Source organism: Rhipicephalus microplus, unplaced genomic scaffold (genome assembly GCF_043290135.1).
Source record: "Rhipicephalus microplus isolate Deutch F79 unplaced genomic scaffold, USDA_Rmic scaffold_570, whole genome shotgun sequence".
Taxonomy (NCBI): domain Eukaryota; kingdom Metazoa; phylum Arthropoda; class Arachnida; order Ixodida; family Ixodidae; genus Rhipicephalus; species Rhipicephalus microplus.
This window is the reverse complement of record NW_027465130.1, coordinates 1,197-7,500: the sequence shown is the minus strand read 5'-3', so window position 1 is coordinate 7,500 and position 6,304 is coordinate 1,197. Positions and strand designations below refer to the sequence as shown.

Sequence of the window (6,304 nt, the reverse complement as noted above, 5' to 3'; positions counted from 1 at the left end):
GCCGGTTCTCCAAGCCGGACCCGTAGGTATCGTTGTGTGCTCGCTCTCATTGGCCCGCCTAACCAGAAAATGCCTGCGGTACACCCATTTGGATAAGAGTGCACGCAGATGCGGGCCTCGACGGCTACACATTTCCTCGGGCGGCCGCCTCCCGGCCTCCGTGGAGCGCGGGATGCACGGTCCCATCGACAAGCCTCTCCCGTTTTTACCGTGGCGTCGCGGTTCACCACGGCAGGCGGGTCGGTCTCCTCCGCATAAAAAGGGGGACTCCCGCTTTTTGTTCCACGAAATCGCACAAGCTTTTTTCGCATCCACGGTTTGCCACCGCACACCAAAATGCCGATCCGGCTGCCTACTTTAGCCAACAGGTGGAGCCAGGCGCGCCGTACTTGCGCGGCACTTCCCACGTCCACCGAAGTCGGTGCCAAGGACCACTTTCGGCGCCGGAGCCGCGTACGAGCCTACTCGAGGCGGAAGAACGAAGCCAGCAAGGGCCTGGCCGCAAGTGCGTTCAATTGTCGGGACGTCCAAGTCCCTCGTTCTTCCGTGCTTCCTCTTTCGGCAAGTCGTTGCGGCACCTTCCCAAAGCGCGCAGACCCGCTAATCGCGACGAGCGCGACGTGGCCGTGCCGCCTTTCCCTCGGCAGCAAGCAAAACGCCTGGCAACGTCGACGCTCCCCTAACCGCGATCTCGCACCGTGTTTCGTGTGGCGAATTCAAAAGCCGGCCGGCGCTGCTGCAACCATTACGGTCGGTACGCATACGCCGCGGAGGGCGGGACGGTCATCGGAGCGTGCGGTTCCTCCATCGAGTACTGCGCACCTCGGCCGTCGCATCGCCGTGCCATGACCGGCCGCGCGTCAACGCGAACCGGTGCCAGCGAGATCCCTCGCCTGCAAGAACCGACCGGCAGCCTCCGTCACCCGAGGACGCGGAGGCGCTTGCCGCGGACGGCGGGACGGTATGCACTGGTGCACAGCGGACCCGTCACATCGCCAGTTCCTTGACCGACCGCCGACGCTTGTGCCGTTCCTCTCGTACTTGGCAGTCGCCGCGCGATTGTCGGGTCTCGTTCTTGCACGCTCGAACGGTCGGGAGGGCACTCGGCTGGCGTTTCGGGAACGCGCAGCCTCGCCTTCTACCGACGTAACCACGACTCGCCGTTCGCGCTCCGCCGCTCCTGTTTACAGTACTAGGCGGTCCCGCAGCGGTCGGGTCGCGCATTTCGAGCGCTTCGAGCCACGGTGCAGTGGCGGGTCGAAAGCCGACCTATGAGTGCGTTGCGCCGTTTGTACCCGCGTCCGCCACCTGGCCGACCGTCCAAGGTCGCGGTGTTGGCGTCCGCTGGGCGCAACAATTTGTCACGGGGTGCCGCTCCACATTCAGGCAGCCCCGTGGGGAAAAGCCGACCCCGCGTCCAAACGGGGTCAGCGGCAGAAAGTGTCGGGCGCAGACGCAGCTGAGGCGCTCACCCTTCACAATCCGTTAATGATCCTTCCGCAGGTTCACCTACGGAAACCTTGTTACGACTTTTACTTCCTCTAAATGATCAAGTTTGGTCATCTTTCCAACAGACCGGCGCAACCGAAAGGCCGCGCCGGACATCGGTCCGAAGACCTCACTAAATCATTCAATCGGTAGTAGCGACGGGCGGTGTGTACAAAGGGCAGGGACGTAATCAACGCGAGCTTATGACTCGCGCTTACTGGGAATTCCTCGTTCAAGGGGAACAATTGCAAGCCCCTATCCCAATCACGAAAGAAGTTCCACGGGTTACCCAGTCTTTTCAGACAGGGATAAAGACACGCTGCTTCCTTCAGTGTAGCGCGCGTGCGGCCCCGGACATCTAAGGGCATCACAGACCTGTTATTGCTCTGTTTCGTGCGGCTAGGAGCCGCTTGTCCCTCTAAGAAGGTTGTAAGGTGCTGGGAACCCCGCACCTATTTAATAGGCTAGAGTCTCGTTCGTTATCGGAATTAACCAGACAAATCGCTCCACCAACTAAGAACGGCCATGCACCACCATCCACCGAATCAAGAAAGAGCTCTCAATCTGTCAATCCTCCCAGTGTCCGGGCCGGGTAAGTTTTCCCGTGTTGAGTCAAATTAAGCCGCAGGCTCCACTCCTGGTGGTGCCCTTCCGTCAATTCCTTTAAGTTTCAGCTTTGCAACCATACTTCCCCCGGAACCCAAATACTTTGGTTTCCCGGAAGCTGCCCGCCGAGTCATTTGAGTAACTCAGGCGGATCGCTGGTTGGCATCGTTTATGGTCAGAACTAGGGCGGTATCTGATCGCCTTCGAACCTCTGACTTTCGTTCTTGATCAATGAAAACATTCTTGGCAAATGCTTTCGCAGTAGTTCGTCTTGCGACGGTCCAAGAATTTCACCTCTAGCGCCGCAATACGAATGCCCCCGTCCGTCCCTCTTAATCATTACCTCGTATTCCAAAAACCAACAGAACAGAAACGAGGTCTTGTTCTATTATTCCATGCAAGTTTATTCAGGCGACTCGCCTGCGTTGAGCACTCTAATTTTTTCAAAGTAAAAGCACCGGCCATCTCGAGGCACACAATGAAGTGCACCAAGAAAGAACCGGCATGATGTTCAGTCCGAGCCGTCGCATCGGGTAGATGCACTACTCGTCTGGAACTGAGATCCAACTACGAGCTTTTTAACCGCAGCAGCTTTAGTATACGCTATTGGAGCTGGAATTACCGCGGCTGCTGGCACCAGACTTGCCCTCCAATTGATCCTCGTTAAAGGATTTAGAGTGTACTCATTTCAATTACGGGGCCTCAAAAGAGTCCCGTATTGTTATTTTTCGTCACTACCTCCCCGTGCCGGGAGTGGGTAATTTGCGCGCCTGCTGCCTTCCTTGGATGTGGTAGCCGTTTCTCAGGCTCCCTCTCCGGAATCGAACCCTGATTCTCCGTTACCCGTAACAACCATGGTAAGCAAGTAACCTACCATCGAAAGTTGATAAGGCAGACACTTGAAAGAAACGTCGCCGGCTCGTGGCCATGCGATCAGCACAAAGTTATCCAGAGTCACCACACAATACGGGCCGAAACCCGATCGATCTTGGTCTAATAAAAGCACCCGTTACCCAAAGGGCTCCAGGCTCACTGCATGTATTAGCTCTAGAATTGCCACAGTTATCCAAGTAGGAAGAAACGATCTAAGGAACCATAACTGATTTAATGAGCCATTCGCGGTTTCGCCTTATTTCGGCATGTACTTAGACATGCATGGCTTAATCTTTGAGACAAGCATATGATTACTGGCAGGATCAACCAGGTAATCGTTCGACTGCGCGTCCGTCCTCGCCTTCGGCGGGCCGGACGCAGTCTGTGTGCGGCGGAGGCCACCTTCAGGCGCCCCAACACGCTTATTTTGCACTCCGAGATGACGGCGTTCGAGCTCGCTACGGCACAACCTTCCCGAAAGACGAGTGGGAGCCGTGCGGCAAGAAGCACGTTCATGCTCGCTCTTTTTCGTTGCATCGACTCGGTCGCGCCGTGCGGGTTGCCCAAGCCCGCTGCACTGTCGGTGGACCGGCCGGAACTAGCAACGGAGCCGAGACTGCAAAGCCGCCAGACGACGGGTCACGCCCGCGTCTTCGGCGCTTTCGCATCTGAATCGCCCGAGGACGACACGGAACACACCTCGATATCGTGGTAAAACGGCACCGTCCGACAACCAGCCCCTAACGCATCAAGCGGATGAGGCTGCAGACGACTGCCGTGGATTCCCCTGGAGCAGACCCGAGGACACGCTTGACGAGGCCGAAGCCCGCCGCATATCAGACACCCGGTCGCTTTCGCGTACGCCGCTCACGAGAACCCCCACATAATAGCAGCGATAAGTACCCAGACCTCCTTGGGCACTAATACGAGCGTACTCGAGAAAATTTCACCGCGGGTGTGCCCCGAAACGTGTGGCACGTTGAGCGTGCCACAAGTCTACGTCGCTCTCAAACCCGCCGAGGTCGTAGAATTTGCGACCCTACTCACGAAATTCCCACCGAGGATACGGCCGCAAACGTACCGCACCTTGGGTAGGCCACGAGTTTGTGCAACACTACGCTGACGGCACAGCACCGAGGTCGTGCGCGCACGCACGGGAAAATTCCGCCGCGGTTTCTGCCGAAAACGTGAGGCACCACGACTCTCCGCAAGTTCGCGTCGACTGCGAAAGACCGAAGTCGTGAACGACGTGTCCGCTACTCGCCGCCGACACGCTGGACACCAAACGTACAACGACTCGACGGCGTCGTAGAGGCCCACGACGCGGTTTTCCTTAACGACGTCTCGGCGTGGCACCGACAGGTTAGAACGGCCGACCAACGTTCCCTGTCCGCCGTTCGGCTCAGTCGAAGGGCTCGGCGACTTCGGCAACGCTGCGAAGCCGCACGGTGACGCACGCCATGTCCCCATTTTTTTTTTTTTTTTCTTTCTGCGTCTGCCGGGGTGCCCCTATAATAGCAGCGATAAGCACCCAGACCGCCGTGGGTCGCTCGCCCCGGCTGACGTGGTTTTTCGTACTCCTGCGGCGGTCGCCGTCAAGCACGTCCAAATACGCTACTTTCGTGGGCGCATTCACGCTCTTTCGCTTCGCCGGAGTGCCAGCACTCACTCTGCCAAAAACGGCGAACATCCGAGCGGCGGTTCCCACTTTTGCGTCGGCGTCGCAAACCCCGCCCCGGCAGACGAGGTTTGCCGTACTCGTGCGACGGTGGCCGGCGGGCACGTCGAAAGACGCCGATATCGTGCGCGAATTGGCGCACCTTGGCTTCACCGGAGTGCCGCCACTGACTCCTCCAAAAACGGCGAAGATCCGAGCGGCGCTTCCCACTTTCGCATCGGCGTCCCGAACTCCGCCCCGGCTGACGCGGTTTACCGTACTCGTGCGACGGTCGCCGGCGAGCACGTGGAAAGACGCCGATATCGTGCCCGAATCGGCTCCGTTCGGCTTCGCCGGAGTGCCAGCACTGGCTCGGCGAAAGACGACGAACATCCGAGCGACGGTTCTCACTATTGCGTACGCGTCGCAAACCCCGCCCCGGCAGACGCACTTTGCCGTACTCGTGCGACGGTCGCCGGCGAGCACGTAGAAAGACGCCGATATCGTGCCGGAATCGGCCCCGTTTGGCTTCGCCGGAGTGCCAGCACTCACTCGGCCACAAACGGCGAACATCCGAGCGGCGGTTCCCACTTAGCCGTCGGCGTCCCGAACTCCGCCCCGGCAGACGCGGTTGCCGAGCTCGTGCGACTAGCGACCGCGAAGCCGTCTCGCGACGCCGCTTTCGTGCGCGGCTCCCACTGCGACCTGGGTCACCCGAGGTCGACGAGCAAGAAAGAATGTCGAAAAAAAATTTTTTTTTTTTGCGTCTGCCGGGGTGCCCCTATAATAGCAGCGATAAGCACCCAGACCGCCATGGGTCGCTCGCCCCGGCTGACGTGGTTTTTCGTTTTCCTGCGGTGGTCGTCGTCAAGCACGTCCAAACACGCCACTTTCGTGGGCGCATTCGCGCTCTTTCGCTTCGCCGGAGTGCCAGCACTCACTCTGCCAAAAACGGCGAACATCCTAGTGGCGGTTCCCACTTTTGCGTCGGCGTCGCCAACCCCGCCCCGGCATACGCGGTTTGCCGTACTCGTGCGGCGGTGGCCGGCGGGCACGTCGAAAGACACCGATATCGTGCGCGAGTCGATGCTTCTTGGTCTCGCAGGAGGGCCGCCACTCACTCCTGCAAAAACGGCGAAGATCCGAGCGGCGCTTCCCACTTTTTCGTCGGCATCGCAAACCTCGCCCCGGCAGACGCGCTTTGCCGTACTCGTGCGACGGTCGCCGGCGAGCACGTCGAAATACGCCGATATCGTGCCCGAATCGGCCCCGTTTCGCTTCGCCGGAGTGCCAGCACTCACTCGGCCAAAAACGGCGAACATCCGAGCAGCGGTACCCACTTAGCCGTCGGCATCCCGAACTCCGCGCCGGCTGACGCGGTTGCCGAGCTCGTGCGACTAGCGACCGCGAACGCGTCTCGCGACGCCGCTTTCGTGCGCGGCTCCCATTGCGACCTGGGTTACCCGAGCTCGACCAGCAAAAAAGAAGGTCGAAAAAAAATTTTTTTTTTCTGCGTCTGCCGGGGTGCCCCTATAATAGCAGCGATAAGCACCCAGACCGCCGTGGGTCGCTCGCCCCGGCTGACGTGGTTTTTCGTACTCCTGCAGCGGTCGCCGTCAAGCACGTCCAAATACGCCACTTTCGTGGGCGCTTTCGCGCTCTTTCGCGTCGCCGGTGTGC

General features: G+C 59.4%; 1 non-coding gene across 1 annotated transcript; it reads right to left on the bottom strand.

Annotated features, from left to right (window-relative positions):
- Nucleotides 1-1,486: 1,486 nt before the first annotated feature.
- Nucleotides 1,487-3,301, bottom strand: LOC142795165 (small subunit ribosomal RNA). The gene has a single exon (XR_012892816.1). It is a non-coding gene; the product is annotated as a small subunit ribosomal RNA (ribosomal RNA).
- Between the last annotated feature and the right edge of the window lie 3,003 nt (nucleotides 3,302-6,304).